The 25474-nt window shown below is 48.6% G+C and overlaps 3 long non-coding RNA genes across 3 annotated transcripts; 2 read left to right on the top strand and 1 right to left on the bottom strand.

Annotated features, from left to right (window-relative positions):
- The first annotated feature begins 4818 nt into the window (after window positions 1–4818).
- On the top strand, window positions 4819–6982 carry LOC145541066 (uncharacterized). The gene is made up of 2 exons (XR_014078742.1): window positions 4819–5088; window positions 5702–6982. It is a non-coding gene; the product is annotated as an uncharacterized LOC145541066 (long non-coding RNA).
- A 9036-nt stretch (window positions 6983–16018) lies between these two features.
- LOC145537990 (uncharacterized) lies at window positions 16019–18147 on the bottom strand. Its single transcript, XR_014076579.1, has 3 exons — window positions 18005–18147; window positions 17033–17157; window positions 16019–16898 (listed from the first exon to the last, which is right to left on the bottom strand). It is a non-coding gene; the product is annotated as an uncharacterized LOC145537990 (long non-coding RNA).
- Window positions 18148–19230: 1083 nt separating this feature from the next.
- On the top strand, window positions 19231–24839 carry LOC145541058 (uncharacterized). Its single transcript, XR_014078737.1, has 2 exons — window positions 19231–23489; window positions 24265–24839. It is a non-coding gene; the product is annotated as an uncharacterized LOC145541058 (long non-coding RNA).
- The last annotated feature ends 635 nt before the right edge of the window (window positions 24840–25474 follow it).

Below are 25474 nucleotides of genomic sequence, written 5' to 3'. Positions count from 1 at the left end.
GCTCCTCTGTTCATGGAATTCTCTAGGTGAGAATACTGGAGTAGGTTGCTGTTCCCTTCTCCATAGGATCTCCCCAACCCAGGGATCGAACTTTCGTCTCTTACGTTTCCTTCATTGGCAGGCGGGTTCTTTAACACTAGCACCACCTGGGAATCACCCATTAGCAGTCGTAGCTGGCATTAAAAGTCACTAATCTATTTCCCCATCATAAAACAGGTCCTGTGACACTTGTAGTGGTGACTTTCCTGCCGCAAACTGCCTCTCCTCCGACCTGATGACCTGCAGCCTCAGAAGGGTTTGTGTCCCTGGTCTCTGCCCTCACTGGCTCATAGACTCGTTCTTCCTTGAGGTCACCCTCCACCATCCGCTTCTGCACCTTCCTGACAAATTCTTCAAGCTCTGAACTCTAGAAGGTTGGATACATTTTGTTTCCACTATTTCCTCCTATCGTAAAAAATTACAGTCATAGTTCTGCAAAAAGACAAATAAAACAGGACTCTCAGACTATATAATTATGAGTCTAGTACAGACCCAGGAAACTGGTCGGGATATACATTCCTGGATCCTACGTGTGAAATTATAACCGAGAAAGCCCTGGATCTCAGACCCCAGGGACCTGCAGCAGCCCCCCTCAACCCCTCTGGGGTGGCAGGCCGAGGAGCATGTGCTGAGACTGAGTTTTCTAAGACTTGTAATTGGAATATTCTTATTTTTATTCTAAAAAGTTCATTCCTTTGATTTCCTATTGCAGCTGTAAAATCTTCACCTCGAAAACAAATATTTTAGCTCCACATGTATTTTAAGAAAAACTGTATAAAAGGAATCATACAATCTGACTTCTTTCAGGAGTCTATGTGGAAGGTGTCTACCTCTCCAAAACCCTCCTCCATCCAAAAGGTTTCAGCCCACAGTTCATCTCAGATGCCGTGAACCAAAGATGCTACGTGTTTAACAACAGCTATTGCTTGAATTTACTTGAGGTTTTCATATTAAAGATGGATTTCGGTTACATATGTTCCTCAGTCAGTTCAGTCGCTCAGTCGTGTCTGACTCTTTCAACCCCATGGACTGCAGCATGCCAGGCCTCCCTGTTCATCACCAACTCCCAGAGTTTGCTCAAACTCATGTCCATCGAATCGGTGATGCCATCCAGCCATCTCATCCTCTGTCGTCCCCTTCTCCTCTTGCCTCAATCTTTCCAGCATCAGGGTCTTTTCCAATGAGTCAGTTCTTCCCATCAGGTGGCCAAAGTATTGGAGTTTCAGCTTCAGTATCAGTCCTTCCAATGAATATTCAGGACTGATTTCCTTTAGGAAGGACTGAATGGATCTCCTTGCAGTCCAAGGAACTCTCAAGAGTCTTCTCCAACACCACAGTTCAAAATCATCAAATTTTCAGTGCTCAACTTTCTTTATAGTCCAACTCTCACATCCATACATGACCACTGGAAAAACCATAGCCTTGACCAGACGGACCTTTGTTGGCAAAGTAATGTCTCTGCTTCTTAATAAGCTTTCTAGGTTGGTCATAACTTTTCTTCCAAGGAGTAAGTGTCTTTTAATTTCATGGCTGCAGTCACCATCTGCAGTGATTTTGGAGCCCAAGAAAATAAAGTCTGTCTCTGTTCCCACTATTTCCCCATCTATTTGCCATGAAGTGATGGGACCAGATGCCATGAGCTTCGTTTCTTGAATGTTGAGTTTTAAGCCAACTTTTTCACTCTCATCTTTCACTTTCATCAAGAGGCTCTTTAGTTCTTCACTTTCTGCCATAAGGGTGGTGTCATCTGCATATCTGAGGTTACTGATATTTCTCCCGGCAATCTTGATTCCAGCTTGTGCTTCATCCAGCCTGCCATTTTGCATGATGTACTCTGCACATAAGTTAAATAAGCTTAAATAAGGGAGACAATATACAGCTTTAACGTACTCCTTTCCCAACCTGGAACCAGTCTGTTTTTCCATGTCCAGTTCTAATTGTTGTTTGTTGATCTGCATACAGATTTCTCAGGAGGCAGGTAAGGTGGTCTGGTATTCCCAGCTCTTGAAGAGTTGTCCACAGTTTGTTGTGATCCACATGGTCAATCGCTTTGGCATAGTCAATAAAGTATATGTAGATGTTTTTCTGGAATTCTCTTGCTTTTTCTATGATCCAGTGGATGTTGGCAGTTTGATCTTTGGTTCCTCTGCCTTTTCTAAATCCAGCTTGAACATCTGGAAGTTCTCAGTTCACATACTGTTGAAGCCTGGCTTGGAGAATTTTGAGCATTACTTTACTAGCATGTGAGATGAGTGCAATTGTGTGGTAGTTTGAACATTCTTTGGCATTGTGCTTCTTTGGGACTGGAATGAAAACTGACCTTTTCCAGTCCTGTGGCCACTGCTGAGTTTTCCAAATTTGCTGGCATATTGAGTGTATCAGTTTCACAGCATCATCTTTCAGGATTTGAAATAACTCAGCTGGAATTCCATCACCTTCACTAGCTTTGTTCATGGTGATGCTTCCTAAGGTCCACTTGGCTTTGGACTCCAGAACGTCTGGCTCTAGGTGAGTGATCCCACCATTGTGGTTATCTGGGTGATGAAGATCTTTTTTGTGTAGTTCTTCCGTGTATTCTTGCCACCTCTTCTTAATATCTTCTGCTTCTGTTAGGTCCATACCATTTCTGTCCTTTATGGAGCCCATCTTTGCATGAAATGTTCCCTTGGTATCTCTAATTTTCTTGAAGAGATCTCTAGTCTTTCCCATTCTATTGTTTTCCTCTATTTCTTTGCATTGATCACTGAGGCTTTCTTATCTCCCCTTGCTATTCTTTGAAACTCTTCATTCAGATGGGTATATTTTTCCTTTTCTCCTTTGTCTTTATCTTCTCTTCTTTTCTCAGCTCTTTGTAAGGCCTCCTCAGACAACCATTTTGCCTTTTTGCCTTTCTTTTTCTTGGGGATGGTTTTGATCACTGCTTTCTGTACAATGTCACGAACCTTCGTCCATAGTTCTTCAGGCATCTGTCATAGGTGCAAATTGAGGTAAGTGTAATTGGCAAGCTTGGTTGGATGATCTATTCCTAATTATCTGATGTAGTGTATTTACTTTTGCTATTTTTCCAACAGAAAATGGCAGCAACTCCAGCTATTTGTGATTCTCATTTACTTAGTACTGGTTTATTGAAATGTTCTTATAAGATTGACTTTTGAAGGAATTTTAATAGTGTTTCATAATAGTCAAATAATTATTAATATTTTATCTATGAATATATGGTCATATCTATACATATTATAATTTATTAAAACCAATTGAATCAAATTCCACATTGATTCCATCAGTTTTACAGATATCTGGATATATGTGTATCTTCCATGTTATTTATTAAATTCCCTTCCTTTCCTGTCTCAGTTAGAAGTATGCCCCTTGAATTTAGTTTGAGCTTTAATAAACCCAGCATTTATTGTGGAGGAAGCAAGTCCCTTGACACCAGGACGGTAGGAGCTGTTTTGGCAAACACAGCACATCATTACCGAGCACTTTCCAGGTGCTCAGAAAGATATGTTCCTTCTGGGACAGGCAGTGAATTGAAAAATCACTGTTTTCTTTCAAATGGCTTCATGTATTTTCTTTAATGTTTAATGTAATGCACTCATTCTTTTAGTTTTATGGATAAAAGGGTTTTTTATGCTAACGTTTTAATGAATGAGTGATTTTTTACAAATGAAAGTCTCAGTGCCCAAAATCATTCCCCCAAATGTGTTCAGACCACTTTCAGAGGTTGCAAAGGCAATAATGAAAACCCCCCTAGTTTATGGTCTCAAAGAAAGGGTCATGAGTTTGTTTATAAACGAGCCAATTAAAATGAGAAAGCTTCATAGCTAAAGTTATTTCCTCATGTAAATTACATGAGTTCCCAGCACACAGCTGTTCCCGCAATGGGGGAGAAGGGACTTGGCGCCTGGGGATGTCCGGGGCCTCCAGCGTGTCCCGTAGCTCCTCTTTTAGCCTAAAATCCCCGCTTAGCCTGGGAACGCGCCTTTGTAGAAACATGACATAGGGTTCAATTAAGTGAAAACATGCATCAACATTTGCTCATCTACTTTTTCAAAGGTAGGCGCATGCAATTCTCTAGCTTTAAAAATTTGCTTCCAACAAAATTACATTCATTATTTGATAGGATAACTAATTATCTCTCTCAGACAGGTATCACTAAAATCCCTTGAACATTATGTAAGTTACCAAACAGTCACGGTAAATCATAAGTAACACAAAAGTGTCCTTAGCCTGCAAAACAGAATAAGCCTCTAGGCGGGACGCGGGGCTCTCAGGGAGGTCGGGGCGTCAGATCCCAGAGGCTGAGCGTCTGACCCGGCTGCCGGTGTCTTCAGAGGCCACTTCCCTTCTTGGACAGTCTTGCTCAGCAAATTGTTGAGATCTGGCCACCTCAGCTCTAAGTTCCAGGTCCAGGGATCTGAGACTCTAAATTAGTACGGAGTCAATCATTTGCAATTTTTTTTTATTTGTACATATTTGTCTTACTTCGCATGAACAGTATTTTCGCCCCAGAAATTCCTTGTCAGAGATGAGATGGTCTGCCCCTCCTCCGGCCCTTGGTGGCCGATGCCGGTTCTCATCGGGGGATCCCTCCGCCCTCCCCCCCCCCCATGCCTCTCTGAGAGCGCCTGCCGGGGGGCCCGCTGCCCTAAGGTCCGCTGAGCCTGCCTGTCGGGGGCTTCCCACTCCTGCCGGGTCAGAGCTAGGGCACCTGGCCAGCCTGGGGGTGCGTCCATGGTCCCTGGAGCCTGGGTGGGGGCAGGGCTGCTGCTGTCGGCCGGTTTCCAAGGCAACCTCCTGCAGAAGCAGCTGCTTCCCTCACTTTGTGCAGAAAGCAGGAGGGTCTCCGGGAACCGCCGCTGGAAGGCCCGCCCCGGGGTCGCTCTGCCTCGGCGGGACCCCAGCAGCAGTCGACAGGGCGCCCGGCTCCTCGCACACATGATCACGGGGGTAGCCGCAGCACCTGCCTTCTTAGAGCCTCCTTAACCAGGGCCCACTTCATAAAAGGGGTGATTCCTTTCCATCTGATGACAAACACTCTTCCTACCGGTAATGCCCTAGATGATGCTGTTCAGATGAAATACACTTGACCAGAAACTCAGCTGAAGTTACTTAATTAATTCTGTATATAAACATGGAATAGGGTTTGCCGGCGCTGGTTACTATTTCCACTCGCAAAATCTGGGCTATGCTTATTTTTCTTGGCCATCTGTATATTCACTAGAGGCTTGGGATGCTCCCACAGCAATTTTGACACTTAGAGCGGAAAAAGTCACATCCTTAGGAAATCTGAGTTTCCCAGCACGTAGGTCCTGACCCAGCTCAGAGTCCACTTACGCATTTGCTTGGTGTCAGGTTTGCGGTTTTAAGGAAGAACATTTGAGAAAGAGGGTACCTTTAAACTGTGCCTGAAAAAAGGAATATGGCATTTGTGTATATATGATGAAAGGCGTTCTTCTCTTGTATTTCCTACGAGTAAACTTTTGATCTTTAAAAGGACGCCATGTCGTAGGTGCGCACGCGCGCGCACACACACACACACACACACAGACAGACACACACACACACACACTGCTCCATGGAGGACCTGTGGGATACATACCCCCTGTTCCCAGGATGGAGAGAAGCACCTTAATTAATCCTGAACTTTCCATGTTTTTAGCAAACAACTGCTATATTCATTCGATGAAAGTAGGAGATGGGCAGAACACCTGTGTTCTGGTCCAGGGTGAAGAATCGCTCAAATGGCTGCGGTCTGCATGGGCGCTGGCAGGTGCCTTGCTCCGGCTGCTTCAGGAGGTCCTCGCAGTTTCCTGTGGAATGGATCGTCAGTCCCGCTGACATGTCCAGCAGAACCCGAGGGGCCCAGTCTGGAGCGAGGTGATGCGACGGTCCCCAGGGCCAGGGAGCTGCAGCCCACATGCCACCCCCCGCACCGGCCTGGTTAGGTCAGCTTCTGAGCCTCGTGCCTTGGAGTCTCCCCAGCCCCGTCTGTGAAAGACCAAGACCCGCACTCGCCCTGGAAGGCGTTTCTGGACGTTCACGGTGCAGCCTGGCTTTTGTTCCCTTGGTGTGGCGTCACCCAACTACTGTGCCCTGTGACCGTCTCACACTTCCTTTTCTGTTCTTCTGGAATTTCAGGGTTTTCACAGGATCCCTCACTCACACCATAAAAGCCTAACTTTTAGACGGAGGATTTTACTTAAAATACTAACCCAGGAACAAGGTAGTGATGAGAGCCTCTGATGAGCTCAGATCACGAGTTGGCAGGCCCCTTGAGCGTGTCTCTGCTGTGATCACAATCACAGACACGGCTCACCTCCAGAACCAGGGCTACAACCCTGGGGCTCATGTGACTCGGCTGAGCTTGCTCTGCTGGCCATGGCCAGGCCTGTGTGTGAGTCAGGGTTCTGGTGTTGGGGTCCCTTGACAGCTCACTCTCCTACTTCGTGGGCAGAAAATTCCTTCAACAGGCAAGGGCTGCTCCCGCACAGCCAGCTCACTGGTTCCCTCTGGGCAGCCTGACCTTGAGCTCAGTTTCCCCTGAAGCCTCCCCTACAGGTGGGAGAGACGGTTGTCTGGCCCTGCTTGTCCTCAGCCCGGGACCTGGCAGGGTTAGTGTGCTCCCCCCCTCACTGGGGTGGCGCGGGATCAGGGGACCCCTAGGGGCACTGTCCTCTGGGGTCACCAGGCTCTTGGCCATGGTCCTGTCCACCCGGCGGGAGTCGGGGTGGGGTCTCTACAAAGAAGCCCTGCTGATGTGTGAGTGAAAATAACTTGGCTTTCTGTAAAGTGTTTAGGAGTAAAATATCATTTACAGAAAGAATCCAGTTTAGAGATTTGTAACGTCTGCCTGTACAGAGGGTAGATTATTCTATACAGTTTCCAAATAATGTAGATCGTGTGTTCTCAGTTCACCAATGACCAGAATAAACATGCCCCTGAACGTCTTGGATTGATCATTTACAAGTTCACAAACCAGACATTTTACAGGGAAGTCAGACGTGAGCCTGACGGGGCCAGCTCAGAGGCCCCGTCCCTGCAGAGGACAGAAGAGAAGGACAAGCGTCTTCAGCCACTCATCCTGGCCTCGTAAGTGGCCACTTACTAACTGAATGTCAGAATGGAGGAAGCCAAGTCAGAGCAGCTACTAAGCCCGCCCAAGTCCACGCGGTCACTGCTGGAGGGGGTGTGACGGAGGGGTGGGCAGGGTTCCCGTCTGAGCAGGGGGGACACACAGCAGAGTAGCCTCCTGGGCTGGGGGCCGGGTGGGGGGCGCTGGGACGACTCAGGAGAAGTGGAAAGCCTTCAGGGGGGGAGGGGGGTGTGAGGCCCGTGACTCCGGGCTCGACGGGGAGTAGCAGGGCCCCTGACACTCGGCCTGGGAAGCAGAGCCCGAGCTGCCCCGAGAGAGGCGCTCCAGGCTGACCTGCAGCGCAGGGAGGAAGGGTCAGTGCTCCGAGCCCCTTTCCTGGGGGTCCCCACGAGGCAGGCGGGTGGCCCTCGGGAGGACCCCCGGGCTCCCCCTGCCCCCCAGACTGCAGGGTCGTAACCGAGGAAACAAAGGGTGACTCCTGGCTCCTCGCCCCCACCTCAGCCTCAGTGACGACGCACCCTCGGTCCTGACTTACTGGGCAGTGAGCAGGTCAGGAAACTACAGTAATAGGTAATTGATGAAACTGACAAAAATCCTCTGCTAATGCCAGGAATAACTGCAGATTTTCAGAAAGAAAACAGGGATATTTCCTGCTGTAAATAATAGATAAAGAATGAAAAAGAATACATGAACGCCATCCAGCAGTACTCCCCTTAGGGGACAATAAAGCCCGGGAAGTCCAATTTGTGCAGCAAGCGCATTAGGCAGGAAGGTGGAACGCCAGACACTGTCCTTGGGCTCTGCGGGGCGTGGAGGGGGCCCAGCGCTGCCCGCTGGCTCGGAACAGGCCTGCCCCGCAGGGACCTCCTCGGCCTGCACGGAGCCGTGCCCGAGGCCTCCCCGTGTGCCTCCTCCTGGACCCCACCGTGCGCCTCCTGGTCAGTGCCCCGCCGACACGGGCACCTTTGGTTGTGCTGGGAGTTAGCTCAGATCCTGAGGCTTTAACTAAGCTGCTGACCTCATTTTGCAGGTCACTATTATTTTGGGTGAGGTGACTATCTTATTGAGAGCAGTTTTCTATGTGGTTTGGAGGGGGGTGGTGCTTTAAGACTAGGGTAGATTTTTTTTTAAATACAAGCTTAAACCGTAGTGGTATGTGAACCCTCATACATTTCTATTTTCTACAAGAGAAAAGTCAGGAGTATAAATTTTTACTTTAGTAACTGGGCCATTCTCACAATAAGTGTTGCCTTGTGTTAGCTATTGTGAGCATCAGTTCCGTCCCGTATGCATAAGCGAGTCTCTCCAGGTATGATTTTAACATGCTGCTCTCTGGGGAAGGCAGAGCTCATACGAGACTTGGAAATACTTTTCCTACAATACCTGTGAGTGTCCTCTGGCAAGTCTGCCCAAAGCCCATCATGAGGAATTGGGAGAGGCCATGTTGCCAAGCGCAGTCTGAGCTCAGGGCTGGGGAACGTGCAGCGTCCCTCCAGTGGACACGGAGCCCAGCTTTCCAGCTCACCCCTCTGAGCACACGGTGCCCGCGGCGTCTGTGCTCACGCTGGTCCACCCTCGGCCCTGGCTGCTGCTCCGCTGTTTTGCGCTCACGTGAGCTGGTGGACATGTGAGGTAGACTGCTGAGGGGAGACGCAGTCCCCGTGTTTTCCCGTCTCACGCACGTCGCTGTCAGGAAGCCGGAGGGAAGGGGACGAAGACGGCCTTCTCTGCACGGATGGCATGCACGTGCCAAGCCAGGCCTCCTGCCCTTTCTCCAGACCGTGCAAGGGCACCAGCGGAAGGTGAGCGCTGAGGCCGCCAGCCAGGGGAGCTGGGGGCTCACACAGTCCAGTCTGGCTGCGAGCACCCCCAGATCAACAGAGCCCACGACTGGGGAAGTGAGCCCTTGTACTCAAAAGCTGTGCCTGCAGGAGGGCACCGGAACTGCGAGCACAGAACAGGCGTTCGGGAAAGCCGGCAGCGGGATGAGGCGGGACTTCGTGTTGCCTGCGATGGAGGAGACGCATTCCTCCCAGCTCCTCGCCTTACAATGGAAACACCTTGGACACAGCGCAACCACAGGGAAGGTGAGAGAGAAGGCGGGCCTTGGACCTTGGGACCGGGGAACAATACTCAAGCTAGTGCCCAGCCTCCTCACAGAGCCAGTACATCCTAGACAGGCGAGTCCCCAGGAGTCCTTGTAGTTCCTGTTCATTTTGGACAGATGAGTCCCCTGGAGTCCTTGTGGCCCCAGTACTCCTGGACAGGTGGGTGCCCTGCTCCCTCAAAGCTCCCACATATCCTAGATGGGCGCTATGTAACCTCCGACCAGAGCTACTGATGGTCACAGCCACAAAGCTCCAAGGAAAACCTACTTCCTTAGCCAAGGTCTAGGCAGTGGGGATCTAGCCACAGAAGACAAAGGATAATATTTGCCTTATTCCAGAAGATGGTCCCCACCATGGTCTTAATAAGAAGAAAAGGAAAGTCATCTCCTTCCACCCCACCAGAGCAAAGGCAGGCAGGGCCTTGAGTCTCCAACCAGGAGAGTACCTGTGGGGTCCATCCTTAGTGGGCACAGTGAGATTTAACCAGGTTTTATGAGGTGGGGGCAGTCAGCTCTGTGGAAACCACATGTGTTAAACAACCCATGGGTGGAAGATAAAATCGCAAAGAAAATAAAAATAAATGAAAATTAAAATACAGCATGTCGAATTGTGGGATGCAGGTAAGTCAGTGCTGAGAGGAAAATTTCTAGCACTAAATGCTTGCATTAGAGAATAGAGATGACTTCAAATTAGTAATCCAAGTTTTTACCTCAAGAAACTAGAAAAAGAAGAGAAAAATAAACTTGAGGCAAACAGTAGGAAGGAAATAACAAACAAGAATAGAAAACTGTGAAATTGAAGGCAGGAAAACAGAGAAAAAACAAAACAAAGGGCTGATGAAAAATGCCAAGAAATAAGGGGAAAAACTCAAGTTGAGAAAAAAGATGGAAGTAAAGTGTGAACAAGATACAGGAAACAGGAAAACGGGTGGACCTGGGGTGCAGCAGAGGCCTGCAATCACACCCCCCCCAAATAAACCTTCAGAAAGTTATGGGAACTGCAGGCTGATGTGCACTTAACCTGAGAGTCCAGGTAAAGGGCTGAAAGCGCGGGCACCTTTCAGCCTGGGGAACGCTGTTCAGTCGCCAAGTCATGTCTGACCCCGTGACCCCACGGACTGCAGCACACCCGGCTCCCCTGTCCATCACCATCTCTCGGAGCTTGCTCAAACTCATGTCCATTGAGTCGGTGATGCCATCCAACCATCTCATCATCTGTTGTCCCCTTCTCCTCCTGCCCTCCATCTTTCCCAGCATCAGGGTCTTTTCCAATGAGTCAGTTCTTCACATCAGGTGGCCAAAGTATCGGAGTTTCAGCTTCAGCATCAGTCCTTCCAATGAATATTTAGGACTGATCTCCTTTAGGATGGACTGGTTGGATCTCCTTGCAGTCCAAGGGACTCTCAAGAGTCTTCTCCAACACCACAGTTCAAAAGCATCAGTTCTTCGGCGCTCAGCTTTCTTTATAGTCCAACTCTCACATCCATACATGACCACTGGAAAAACCATAGCCTTGACTAGACGGACCTTGGTTGGCAAAGTAATGTCTCTGCTTTTTAACATTCTCTGTCTAGGCTTGTCATAGCTTTTCTATGGAATAGTGCATCTCCAAGTGTGGTCCCCAACCAGCTGTGTGGGCATCACCTGGAAGTCGTTAGAAGTGCACATTCTTGGCCCTTAGACCTCTGAATTGAGACCCCTGTGCATAGAAGTCAGGCTGTGCATGTGCTTCTGAGGCTCAGGGAGCCTGCTGCTGCGTGAGAAGCTTAGACTCCAGAGCCCCTGCCGCCCACGAGCCTGGACCTCACCTCTCTGCCTTGGCAGAATCCTGGAGACACAGGGCCCTGGGGCTCCAGTTCCTGGAGCTGTGCTCCTCAGGCTTGAATGTGCCGTGGGATTCCTGTCAAACAGATGGTGGTCTAGGAGGTCTGGGCTGGGACTGGAGATGATGTGCGTTTAATAAGCTCCCGCGGGGGAGCAAGACCACCCTAGAGTTGGGGGCAGAACGCACTCCCAGACTTGGCTGCCTGGTCTCCGGGGAGCCCTGCATGCTGCCGGGGTGGGAGCCCCACCTGGGGGTCCCCCAACGGGTGTGCGTGTGGTCTGAGCACTGCTGCCTCCCCCAGCAGAGACCCCGGAGGCAGGGACCCTCCTACGGCTGAAGCGAGAGTTCCAACCCCAAGTGGAGAGGGAGCATCCCTACAGGGAGAGGTGAGGGCCCAGCCTCTCCCCAGCTCGGCTTCCAGCCAGGAGTTCACACGGCCACTTCTGGGGAGTCTTGGCCAAAGGCAAGAACTCGAGAAACTAATACTTGAGCAGTCCCTGGTCAGGTGACATGTTCCTCCATGCTGACCCGAAAGGCGAGGAAGTAAAAAGCAGGCAATTAATGCTCCATTTGCAATCACACAGGCTAGAAAGAATGTTTTCTATACCATCCCGTAAAACATCTAGAAATCAGCTGAAAAGGAGCTGTGGGAACATATGAAGAAACGGGACATTTGCTGTTTGAATTTTGCAGTCATGACCTCACTGCTTACCTTAATGACAAGCACATTCTTTCCTTGGACTAAGTTCGCAGTAACTGGAAATTAATAAGACATTTACTCAAGAACCTCATGTTGTGCTTTCTGAGGGCAGGACAGCACCGGGCCTCGCCCCCTCACCTGGCGAGTGTCTGACATGTGGGAGGTCTTTAATTTACAGGGTCATTGTTTCTTTAATGAGAGAAGTTCTGGTGGTCCTGCTGGGCTACCTTCTCAAGGATTGTCTTACAATTAACTTTTCTCTGCCTGAATATCATCTAGTGTTGGTATAACACGATTCTCTCTGGAACATTAAGTTGGTGAAATTGTGTGTTTCTTGAGTCAAGAAGTTTCTTTGTAAAAATAAATACATCTTAAAGTAAGATGTAATGATAATTGATCCCTGACAGCGGTTGTGTTTTCAATTAACTGGATGAATGAAGAATTTTGCTGTTTATGTGACAGCTAGATGGACCAGGGTCTGGCTTCTTTCTCACCCTTCCTCCCTCCTCCCTTAGAATTTCCTTCTTCTGCTCCCTCCCCTCACCCACCCTGTTCCCTCTTTCTCAGGGTAGGGGAGTTTTTATCTTGCTTAGTGGAATTTAAAATGCTGATATTTCACTCCTGGGCCTCAAGAAACCCTAGGGCAATGATCATGTTTTAGATAAATGAAATGTAGCACATGTTAAAATTGGTTAAATATGCAGTTTAGGAGAGTTTTCATGTAGAAGAAGCAAGGGGTGAGAGTGCCACCCATATAAAGTTGGAAAATGAAATATTAGAACATCCAGCAGAGATGCAACCGAAAGTTTGAAAAACGACTATGAGAAAGTGCTCTGAAGCAGATCTCAAAGGAAGAGCAGAAAACTCAGCAGCCTTGTTCTGTTCCGAGCGGGAAATGAAAGGATAAAGAGCAGATGAAGACGTGCTTCTGAGGGTGTCTTCCTGCATCTCAGCCGCGGGCCCTCCACGCTTGGTCTGAACGGTCCCGTCTCTGTCTCCTGCTCTGCACCCTGCCTCCTCCCGCCTCTCCGCTCCAGGTGTCGGAGGGCTCAGCCATCCCTGGGCGATGGGCAAACCTCCCCGCTTCACTTCTGCTCTCAGCTCCTGAACAAGGTGAGAAGCCGCACCCGGGCTGACGGGCCTGCAGACGGCTGGGCAGACGGCTGGGCAGACGGCACTGAGGGACCGAGCCCTGCTCTGGGTTGTTCGCTTCGACGGGTGGTTTCCACGACCCTCCCGAGACCACGTCGGCTCCCCTTCTCTCTGCAGGCCCCGTCGCTCCTGGCGGATGAGCACACGTCCCTCTCCACTGAAGAAGCCTCCATCCTGCCACCGCCTCGCCTCCTGGTGTCCTGGGTGCGTCTCGTCCAGGCTGAGGGCAGAGTCTCCAGGTGTGCGGTGAACCCACTCGTTTATTCTACTCAAGGACGTCACTCCACCAAACATCCCTTCCGCTCCCTGAATCATTATATGTTTTCTTTTTATTGGACCATTCTCATCAACAAGTTTACTTTCTCATGCCTTTAAAGCATCTTCTTAATCAAACGCACCCTTGCAGCCACCCCAAGACCTCCTGCTCTTCTTTGTCAGGGGATGGCTGGGGTGGCGGCGCCCCTCTCTGCCCCCTGACAGTGGGTACTTTTCCACCCTCACTTCACCATGCACACCACTTGCCTCAGACCCAGCGGGCCAGCCTGCACCAGCCCGTCCGGTTTGAGGCCACTCTGCCCCTTGGCCTCGGGACCCCACCTCTTCCCAGGCGGGCCTGCAGACCCCTGGGTCTTCATCCGCCCGCCTATGATTCACTCACCCCAAGGCCTGGCCTCCGCCTGCCGAGGACCTCGCCTCCCTCCTCGCTGAACCCACACGCCAGCTCCCACTCAGCCACCCCGACCCTGGGGACCAAGGGCCCTCTCTCACGCAGCCTTTCTAAAACCATGGTCCTGACCCTGTCCAGCCTCACCGTCTCACCACCCGAATAAACGTGTCTGGAACTGCCTCCGCCCCGTGTCCTCTGTTTACTGATTTATATTCATCGTTGTCCCTCGTCACAGTTGAACATCCACAGGTTTGACTTCATCCTCAGGAGCCAGTTCACGGAGGACAGGAGCGGTTCTCTGTTCACACGGGTGTTTCTAGTTCTTAGAACAGTGTCTGGCACAGAGCATTTGCTAACATACTTCTCGAGGTGATGAATTAGGAGAAATGTCTGATAAATTGCTGCCGCCAAAGCGAGGGGGCTTGAGGAGAGATGCGCTCAGGTTAGACCAGGAAGGCCCGAGGGAGATGACCAGACGGAGAATTTCTGAAGCCGAAGCTGCAGCTTCAGTGTTTGCCGACTACTGGACAATTCCGCCAGTTGACTTTCTATCTTTAGTAGAGAGGAAAAAAACAGACAAATGCATTTTTATGGGGCAGGGGAGTCTCATTTTAATAAGAGGTAATATGACGACACCCCGCATTTCCTGGGCTCCCGAATACAGCCTGTTGCAATGAAGGAGACTGATGGAGGAACACTTACTGCACAGCAATTACTGGGCTTCTGTCACTGTTTGAAATCCCTCACTTTGCTTCCTAAAACTTGTTAGTCTCGATATTTCGTCATGTTTCTCAGTGGAATCTCAAAAGTTTCCCTTGCACCTGTGTTGGAATCTCAGAAGTAAGCCTGAGGACAGGAAATAAGCAAAGGTTTGGCGGGAGAAGATCCAGCTCAAAGCCACAGTGCCACCCGTGACTTGCGAGCAGCAGGGCTGGACGTCTGGCCTTGGTCTCTGCAGGCTGGTCCCCAGCTCCGCTGCGTCTCTGAAGAAACAGTTTCTGCTTGTCCCGCAGGCACGGGGCCGCTTTCAACAGCTTCCCGCTGACGGACTTTCTGAGAAGCGGCTCATCTCTGACTAGGTTGGACATTCCTTGGGAGGCTTGCTTCTGTTTCTCTTTTGTTCTTGAAAATAGAAAAATAGCCAAATATCCGGGCACCAAGGGCCCCGTGTGTCTGGAGCGGGCGCGGGAGGGTAGCCCCAGGCGGGGGGGGTCTGCAGTGAGGAGCCTGCCTGCCCCCAGCCCTGCGGGCCCTCCAGCCATCACATGGGCAGACATGCTGGGCGGGAGCAGCGTCCAGGGACCGAAACGAGGATTCCCGCTCAACCTTCGGAACGAGCCTGACAGATCAGCCAGGCGAGGCCTCTGGTGTCCACGTGAGACCCCATAACGCGCATCCCTGGTACCTGGGGGTCTGAGCTGACCTGGAACAGGGCTCAGCCCACCCACGTGTCTCTGGTGTTCGGGCTGGGGAGTGTAGAGGATCTGCATGTGTGTGTTTTGTGTGTGTATCTGTGTGTGTCTCTGGGTATATACTGTGTGTGTATCTGTGTGTGCTCTTGTGTCTCTCTGAGTGTATATTGTGTGTGTGTCTGTGTGTGTGTGTGTATATCTGTGTGTGTCTCTGGCTGTATATTGTATATCTGTTGTGTATGTGTTATTGTGTGTGTCTCTCTGTGTGTGTGTATACAGTGTGTGTGTCTCTGGGTGTATACTGTATGTGTATCTCTGTGTGTTTGTATGCATATCTGTGTCTCTGTGTGTGTGCACACTGTGTGTGTCTCTGTGTGTATCTCTCCGTGTGTTATTGTGTGTCTCTGTGTGTACACAGTGTGTGTGTCTCTGAGTGTGTACTGTATGTGCATCTCTGTGTGTTTGTATGTATATCTGTGTGTCTCTGTGTGTATCTCTCCGCATGTTATTGTGTGTCCCTGTGTGCACACTGTGTGTGTGTGTCTGGGTGTATATTGTATGTGTGTCTCTGTGTGTTTGTATGCATATCTGTGTGTCTGTGTGTGTGCACACTGTGTGTGTATCTCAGGGTGTATATTGTATGTGTGTCTCTGTGTGTTTGTATGCGTATCTGTGTGTCTGTGTGTGCGCACACTGTGTGTGTCTCTGTGTGTATCTCTCCACGTGTTATTGTGTGTCTGTGTGCGCGCTGTGTTGTAGCTCTGTGTGTGCGCACTCCGCGTGAGTGCGGCCCTGGGGCGCCGTCCCCCGGGAGAGCAGTCTGAGGCCTGAGGATGCCTCCATTTCTTCAGCTCCCTGAGGCCTGACTCAGACTCGGGCACGGAGTGCTCACCCTCGGTTACCCAGTTTCTCTTCTGTGGAAGCACAGGGGTTATTATTCTCTGTCTTTGCTCTGGACGTGTATTCAAAGCGCCATGAGGAAATCCCTGTGTCATTAGTTAAAATAGTCTAAATAGTCAATTAGTTTCCATATAATTTATTTCATTGGTCAGGCTTAAAATTTTTGTCTTTCAAAGTATTCCGTTTACCATACTTTTAACAGAAAATAAGGTGGAAAAAAATGACGAAAGTTGAAACCAGATGTTTGGGCGTCTTTGGTAAAGTTCAGTTCGAAGAAGGGAGCTATGCGCCAAGAAACGGGTTTTGTTTTGTTCCTGTTTTTCACGTCTCCGGTGCCGGGGCGGGTGGAAGGAGGCCTCCTGGCCTGCTCGGTCTGTTTACTTCTCCCTGCGGTGTTTCAGCTCCAGGGTCTTTCTGGGGCAGCTCTCCAGGGTCTGGAGCAGATCATGGTCACACACGGAGCCGCAGCTGCGGGACTGCTCAGCTCGACGGCCGCTGCGGAACCTCGGCAAGAGCTCCCCTCCACGCACCCAGACACTGAGCCACAGATCATCCAGAGAAAGCTGCTTAAACGACCGTCTTGATGGAAACCGAGGACTCTGGAATCGAACTTGATCCCTCCACGAACCACGTGCACACTGGGGGGAGCGCAGGTGACGTCTCTGAGTCATGCACGTAATTCACGGACAGACCAGCGTGTCCGTGTCCGGTCTCTCAGCAAACATCCTGATTACTGCGCTCCCTCCCTCACCTCGCAACCACAGACAGGCTGGGATACACACGGCGCTGTGGTTCCCAGGGCAGCTTTGAAGTCATTCAGGCTGCTTTGACGGGCTCCTTGTGGCATGGAGTGTGTGTGTGTGTGGTGTGTGGTGTGTGCATGTGTGTGCATGTGTGTGCGTGTGTGTGGTGTATATATGCATGCGTGTGTGCCTGTGTGTGTGTGTGTGTGTTGTGCGTGTGTTATTCCCAGCACTGGGCTCTGCCAGCTGTGCTCCTCCTGCAGAAAAGGGAAGACCACTTTCTGTCAAAACAGGGCCGAAGACATGGTTGCTGGCCTGCAAGCGTATGTACTCCACACGCTTGGCCTGTGACCTGTCTCATCTTCGGTCAACAGCACAAAAAAGACACGACCTCACAGGAACCTGCCAGGACTCAGCAGCTCCCAAAAGCTCTGGGTTCAAGGTCGATGCCTGAGCACAGACACCTCGCTGGAGCCTCATGGATGCAGCTTTGGCCGATGGTGTTTTCTTTGCTCCCTTGAAAAGGAAGTAAATTAACATCTTGGGATTAATGTATACACTACTATATACAAATAGATAAACAACAAGGACCTACTGTATAGTGCAAGAGAACTTGTTATCTTGTAATAATCTATAAGGGAAAAGAATCAGAAAAAAATATATAAATATATATATGTATAACTGAATGCAGCTCAAAGGACAAGAGTTTAGAGGCTTCCCTTGTAGCTCAGCGGGTAAAGAATCTGCCTGCAATACAAGAGACCCTGGTTTGATTCCTGGGTCAGGAAGATCCCCTGGAGAAGGAATGGCAACTCACTCCAGTATTCTTGCCTGGAGAATCCCAGGGACAGAGGAGCCTGGTGGGCTACAGTCCACAGGGTCACAAGAGTTGGACATGACTTAGCGACTAAACCATCATAACTGAATCACTTTTCTATACACCTGAAACTAACACAGCATTGTAATTAATTATATTTCAACTAAAACAAAAAGTAATTAGAAAAAGACAAGTAAGGGATTCATGAATTAGGAATGGCAGCTATTGCAAACATCAGGGGCCAATTACTAACCAAAATAAACCAACAACCAAACAAGGACAAAATGCAAATACAAAATTCTTATCTAATATCACCCAGGAACAAAGTCTGGGAGGTTCTGGAGATTTTAGGTTACAACCAAATAAGGCAGCCCCTCATCCCACACGTCCACACAGTACTTGGGCCCAAACAACCTCTGGCAGATCCTAACTTTAATAGTGTCTTCTGTAACGAACTCTTTGTAACTTGTCTCGTATGCATTAGCCTCTCAGTCTTGCCTTTTCCTTCATGTGTATCACAGATGTCTTTCCCCATCATACACTCACTCAGAAAAAAGAGCTGATTGATGGATGGAAGACAGAACTGCCCGGGGTTGCTGAGCTCAGATCGGTCTGTCCTCTCCCCTCACCACCCCCTTCCTCCTCATCTGGGCACTTTCAATTGACTTGTCAGTTACTCTGCTGTCTGTGATGAGACCCAACCGCAGTACAAGTGTTTTGCTCAAATGCCAACGCCCCATGTCTATGACACGAATAATTTGCCATTATTAACTCATCAAGTAGATGAATTTGTGTCTTCGTTGAACTATTCAACTTGCCACTCTGTGGATTCTGGAGGTGAGGTGAGGAGCCCCAGGCAGATGGAAGCCCAGCTGGAGGGTGTCAAGCCCCTGCCCACTCTCTGGACTGACCTTCGCACCGCTGGGGCTCACGTCCCTGGCCTGGGGGCTGCAGAGCGCTGGGCAGATCTGCCTGAACCCTCGGCGTCGCCCTCTCCCACCCCTTCTCCGGCCCTGCGACTCTCACGCGTCTCTCAGAAGTGCTGCGCTCCTTTTCTGACAAAGGCTGCTTCCATCCTCGGTCCCACAGGAGACCGTCCTGTACAGAAAACGCTTGCCTCCAGGGAAGAAGGTCGAGGTTTATAATCACCGACTCTGGGAAAGTCTCAGCTTCCTAAGCCAACTTCCTCTATTAAGGATTTGCAAAGCTTACCGTGCAAGAGCCTCACAGAGGTCTCCGAGGGGCTCAGCATGGAGATGCGCGGAGCATTGCCACCATCGAGTATGCGCTTACCATCATGCTCTAGTCATACTCACGTTCGCAGTGTAAACGCTGACAGCTGTCTTCTCTTTAATGCAAGTGCCTGACTTCAGCTCTGCTCACCCAGGGACCCGCTCTGAGGGGCCCAGCTCGTAGCAACACACTGTCGTCCACACGCCAGACAGAGCCAGGAACCCCACCCCCGCCCCGCGCCGGTTCCTATGTTTAGAGATCTGGGTTGATTTCAGTAACTGATCATTTGGGCCACTTGTTTTTGCTCTTCCTGGGCTTTAAATTCCTGCTCTTGTGTTTAAATTCACCAACAAAGAGGGATCCCCGGAAACCCAAACCCCCCACCTCAGTGAAAACAGGACCCCAGCCACCGCCACCACCCCCCCCCCGCCCCCCGCCAGCGACCTTGGTCTCGCCATGTGACCAGGTCTGCTTTGTAATCCCCAGGTCCTGTCAATAGAGAATCTCTGTGTTTTCAAAGTCTCCCCACGGTTACTGCCAAAGGCGTCTTACAACCATAAGAAACAGCAGGACTGTTGCAGCCACAACACACGTGAGTGACATCCCGAGACCCACACAGAGCAATGATAGCCTAGAATTCTAAACTCACTCTTTTGCCTCTAAATTTCTCCATTTATTTTCAGTTCAAAAATCATGATTTCCATGAAGTGATTTAAAATCGTACCCACTGAAAATTATGTCTCCTGATCTGAAGTCAGGACACTCTGGGCCTCACTAAAGAGAGGGGCCCTTAGTAACACAGTGGTCATGCCAGGACAGCCTGGTTTCCTGTGACCCAGCTATCCCTGACCCCTTCCTCCCACTTGCGTGAGCAAAGGGCGTGACCACAATGTACACACTCACCAGGTAAAGTCCTTGGTCGGGGGACAAGGGATTTTCTCTCATCCCTCTCTCCATGGCAAAAACTTACTCATAATGATCATCTGGTATGGGTAATATAAGACAGTCGTTAAACCCAACACTTTCATTTATACACCGTATACAGGTTCATGACATTGTACGGGAGGCAGTGATCAAGACCATCCCCCAGAAAAAGAAAAGCTAAAAGGCAAAATGGTTATATGAGGAGGCCTTACAAATAGCTGAGAAAAGAAGAGAAGCTAAAGGCAAAGGAGAAAGGAAAGAGATACCCATCTGAATGCAGAGTTCCAAAGAATAGCAAGGACAGATAAGAAAGCCTTCCTCAGTGATCAATGCAAAGAAATAGAGGAAAACAATAGAATGGGAAAGACTAGATATCTCTTCAAGAAAATTAGAGATGCCAAGGGAACATTTCATGCAAAGATGGGCACAGTAAAGGACAGAAATGGTATGGACCTAACAGAAGCAGAAGACATTAAGAAGAGGTGGCAAGAATACACGGAAGAACTATACAAAAAAGATCTTCATGACTCAGATAACCATGATGGTGTGATCACTCACCTAGAACCAGACATGCTGGAGTCCAAAGTCAAGTGGGCCTTAGGAAGCATCACTATGAACGAAGCTAGTGGAGGTGATGGAATTCCAGTTGAGCTATTTCAAATCCTAAAAGATGATGCTGTGAAAGTGCTGCACCCAATATGCCAGCAAATTTGGAAAACTCAGCAGTGGCCACAGGACTGGAAAAGGTCAGTTTTCATTCCAATTCCAAAGAAGGGCAATGCCAAAGAATGTTCAAACTACTGCACAACTGCACTCATTTCACACGCTAGCAAAGTAATGCTCAAAATTCTCCAAACCAGACTCCAATAGCATGTGAACCAAGATCTTCCAGATATTCAAGCTAGATTTAGAAAAGGACAAGGAACCAGAGATCAAAGTGCCAACATGTGTTGGATCAGAGTAAAAGCAAGAGAGTTCCAGGAAAAGCATCTACTTCTGCTTTATTGACTCCACCAAAGCCTTTGACTGTGAGGATCACAACCAACTGTGGAAAGTTCTTCAAGAGATGGGACTACCAGACCACCTGATCTGCCTCCTGAGAAATCTGTATGCAGGTGAAGAAGCAACTATTAGGACTAGACATGGAACAACAGACTGGTTCCAGATTGGGAAAGGAGTACATCAAGGCTGTATATGTCAACCTGCTTATTTAACTTATATGCAGAGTACATCATGCAGAATGCCAGGCTGGATGAAGCACAAGCTGGAATCAAGACTGCTGGGAGAAATATCATTAACTTCAGATACACTGAAGATACCACCCTTATGGCAGAAAATGAAGAGGAACTAAAAAGCCTCTTCATGAAAGTGAAAGAGGAGAGTGGAAAAGTTGGCTTAAAAATCAACATTCAAAAGAAGAAGATCATGGCATCCAGTCCCATCACTTCATGGCAAATAGATGGGGAAACAATGGAAACAGTGAGAGACTTTATTTTTCTGTGCTCCAAAATCACTGCAGATGGTGATTGCAGTCATGAAATGAAAAGACGCTTGCTCCTTGGAAGAAAAGCTATGACCAACCTAGACAAGCATGTTAAGAAACAGGGATATTACTTTGCCAACAAAGGTCCATCTAGTCAAAGCTATGATCTTTCCAGTAGTCATGTGTGGATGTGAGAGTTGGACTATAAAGAAAGCTGAGCATCGAAGAATTGATGTTTTTGAACTGTGGTGTTGGAGAAGACTCTTGAGAGTCCCTTGGACTGCAAGGAGATCCAACCAATCCATCCTAAAGGAGATCAGTCCTGAATATTCATTGGAAGGACTGCTGTTGAAGCTGAAACTCCAATACTTTGGCAACCTGATGTGAAGAACTGACTCATTGGAAAAGACCCTGATGCTGGGAAAGATTGAAGGCAGGAGGAGAAGGGGACGATAGAGGATGAGATGGTTAGATGGCATCACCGACTCGATGGACGTGAGTTTGAGCAAGCTCCAAGTGCTGGTTATGGACAGGGAGGCCTGGTGTGCTGCAGTCCATGGGGTCACAAAGAGTTGGACATGACTGAGTGACTGAACTGAACTGATTCTTTAATGTAGTGTTATTTTGCATGGAAGCTTCTTAAATATTAGTAATAGAGGCCACTGTCATAATGGTGCTGTTTTAGACATCATTCTAAATATAGTTGTATGCTTTCCCACAATTTCTATATAAGAAAATGCATACTAGTTAAGATCAGTGGAACATTGAAGAACACTGGGTTGAATCATATTCAGTAACTTCAAACACCTTTTGAAATCAAATCTTTGTAATTCGCTGTTATGTAGAATAAGTATGCTGTATACTTATGAAAAAAACAAATTAAAGAAAACATTAATAGGCCTATTTATTAATATTAATATCGTTCTTGGGGTTCTTCAGGCAAGAATACTGAAGTGGTTTGCCATTCCCATCTCGAGTGGACCACGTTTTGTCAGACGTCTCCACCGTGACCCGTCTATCTTGGGTGGCCCTACACAGCATGGCTCTTACTTTCATTGAGTTAGACAAGGCTGCTGTCCATGTGATCAGTTTGGTTAGTTTTCTATGATTGTAGTTTTCATTCTGTCTGCCCTCTGATGGATAAGGATAAGAGGCATATGGAAGCTTTGGCCCCCTGATGCGAAGAACTGACTCATTGGAAGAGACCCTGAGTTGGGAAAGATTGAAGGTGGGAGGAAAAGGGGACGACAGGGGATGAGCTGGTTGGATGGCATCACCAACTCAATGGACTTGAGTTTGAGTAAACTTTGGGAGTTGGTGATGGACAGGGAGGCCTGGTGTGCTACAGTCCATGGCATCACAAAGAGTCGGACCCGATTGATCGACTGAACTGAACTGAATTAATATTAACAGACCTCCAAATTGTGCCACTAAGATAAATGGTGTGAATCATTTTCATGGCATCACCCATGGGTGCTCTCAACTCTGGACTGACCTTCAGTCTCCTCAAGAGGAGGGAAAGTTTCTGAGGTTAATGATGTTTCTAATTTCTCCAGAATTCAGTGCAATGCCTGATACACAGCAGTCCCCAAACACAATTGCAAAATTAGCGCTGTCTCAACCACTCTGAGCAATAACCACATTAGTAGGTCAGGTCAGTGGCATGAGCTGAAGAAAGAAATGTTAGGAGAAGTTTTGTTGTGTTTTATTTTAATGGCTGGAAGATCAAAATGATTTTCCACAGCCATGACCTCATTTTGGCTGGAAAGGTCAATGCCCACCTCCCCCCCGCATCATCGACTCTCCGGTTGTGCGCCCATATTTCTGTCTCTGCTCTTAGCATGTTTATTGAACGTGTGTCATTTTTCAATGTCGATTTTCATAAGCTTAGTATGATACTTTAGAAAATGACAAAGATAAATCTGCTGTTTAATTCCAGTTTTGCTCGAAAGGATGGCAGATCATCCACATTCCACATGCTGTCTTTGTAGGGAAATGGGAAAATTTCCAGAGCAATTAGAGTCAGAATATGATCGGAAGGTCTCGACTCTCTCAAGAACCCTCCAATTTTTAGACTCTTTGGAATAGTTGAGATGACCTGTGGCCAATGTCCAGGGGACAAGACTGACCCTGGAAAATTAAAGGCGTTTCCCAGCAGGAATTCCCCTGGAGCCAGCTCAGGACCGACCACACGGTGCTTCAAAACTGAAGCTGAGAAGCTCGGTCTTTGCTGGAGACCCTGGTGAGGTGCATGAGTGCAGACAGGCAGCGAGGCGTGCTGACAGTGGGTGCTCTTGTGCTGACAGGTCTCCTGTGCTCACAGGTGATGGTGTGAGTGGTCCAGGTCAAAGTGAGCAGCTGTTAAGCTCTCCTGGGAGACCAAGCCAGCAGGTAAGCATAGTTGGACACTCCAAAAATATACTGACGACTTAACATGATCGAATATTTTGCCTTCATATGTCATAACAACCTGGTTCTGGGTAGGAGGAGATGGGGGTGAACACAGGATGCTTCCAGTTGGGCTGTGCTGCTGTCATGGAAATAGCAGCAAGCAAGGACATCCTCCTCCAAGAAAGCAGAGTGGCTGGAAAGCTGAGCCACCTCCATCAGAGCAGCCGCCCAGCCTGGGACCACCCTCAGGTTCTTCCCAAATAGCGTGGAGCCTACTCTGTCTTCCTTATTATACTTTATAATCCCGATAGGCATTCCATCTGAACGGGGTTACAGTGGATATGGTGCCGGTCATCTAAGCACTCAGGAGTGACTTGTTAATTTTTCCTATGTCACTGAGTTTTAATCCAAGTTCTACAATCCTGTGTTTCATTATTTTATCATTGAGCTATGATTAATTTCTAGGGAAAAATAATAGACTAATTATTTTGTCAATTTGACTTAAATTTTTTGCTAGGTAATTACAGCAAAGAACACCATGTGACAATCTGGTAATTGTGGGAAATCTGGACAAGGCTTAACAATAATGTCAATTACTTAACGTTTGGTGTCATCAGTTCAGACGCAGAGGAAAGGGAGTAGACAAGCCTAGTTTTATCCCCCTGGACCAGCCCAGGGATGCGTGATGTTTTACTTGGAAGAGTTCAAAGATTTCTCAGTGGTCTTTCCATTTCCTGTGAGTTCTGATCCTATCTATTTTGCACCTGTATTACAGATTCGTCTTCCCAAAGAAGAGATTTGAGCAATGAACCCTAGAATCTGGAGATTAGAAGGGACGGTATGGACAGCCTGCCTCACCCTGAATCTGGGCACCTGCATGAAGTGTCTGGATGCTTCCCATGGAGACTTTCTCAACATAGGACCCTTGACCCACCTGCCTGAGGATCGCCTGTGATCTTGTCAAAATGCACATTCTATGTCTGCACCCCTGTTTCGCTGACTTGGACAGTTGATCATCAGCATTTAATCAGGAGAGTCCTCTGTGGCCCAAAGATAAGGAAAATAGCACAGGGCAGTCCATTTCATCTGGGAAACTCATTTCTAGAAAGATACTGGACTGTTACACTCAAAAATTAAACAAGAATAGAGACAGAAAAAGAAAAATCAAATAGCTGAATCTTCCTGTCTCATTCTGGTTACACGGCAGAGAGCTATGGTCTTGTGGTCTCTGTGGCCCTACAACCCTGTGGTCAATGTTGTCCACTGGGCCTGCAGTCCTGTGGTTCATGTGGTTCTGTGGTCCACGTGCTTCTGTAATAAAGCTTGATGCCTTGGCAACAAAGAACCGTATGTCAGAGACTACTGCTGCCTTTCTTCCAGTTTAATCTGAAAAGATCAACTATGCTGCGTGAACCCATGCTCTTTCTTTGGGCTGGAGTCCCTCAGGCTCCTTTGTGCTGCTGTTACAGGGCGCAGCGCTTGCAGGCATGTTCCTGAGATGCCCGGGAGTTGTGTGTATGAAGGGAGGGAATGTTGTGGAAGCGTCTCTGTGCTTCACGTTCTTCCCTTCACTGTGAGGGATCACCTCTCAGTCTCAACAGGCCCCCAGCTCAGACTTTGCTTGTTCCCACACAGAGAGATTCTTTGTCCTCACTTGCCCTTGGCTCAAAGTTGACGGTGAAGCAGCTTGGAGGCTTTTGTGAGTGTAACCAGGCTTCATGCTCTTAAAAGCACTGTTTGAAGTTCATAGAATTATAAAGAGGAGCAGTGGTAGTCTGATGCAGGGAGAATGATGTGTGTGTCTGAGCCCCATCTGTCATCTCAGCAAGTGAAGAGGCCAAATTTATAGTTTAGTTTCTAAAGTCTAATAATCTCCAAATGTTCCACCAGACCCCCTTGGCAAGTCCCCTGACGACAGAGACATGCAAGTGTGATTCAGCTGAGAAAGATGAAGGTTTCACAGTCCTAAAATCAGTCCTCTTCTC

This window comes from Giraffa tippelskirchi, chromosome 1, assembly GCF_054371585.1.
Source record: "Giraffa tippelskirchi isolate mGirTip1 chromosome 1, T2T-mGirTip1v1.2.pri, whole genome shotgun sequence".
NCBI classification, from domain to species: Eukaryota; Metazoa; Chordata; class Mammalia; order Artiodactyla; family Giraffidae; genus Giraffa; species Giraffa tippelskirchi.
The sequence above is the reverse complement of the archived record's forward strand: the minus strand, read 5'-3'. Positions and strand labels throughout refer to the sequence as shown.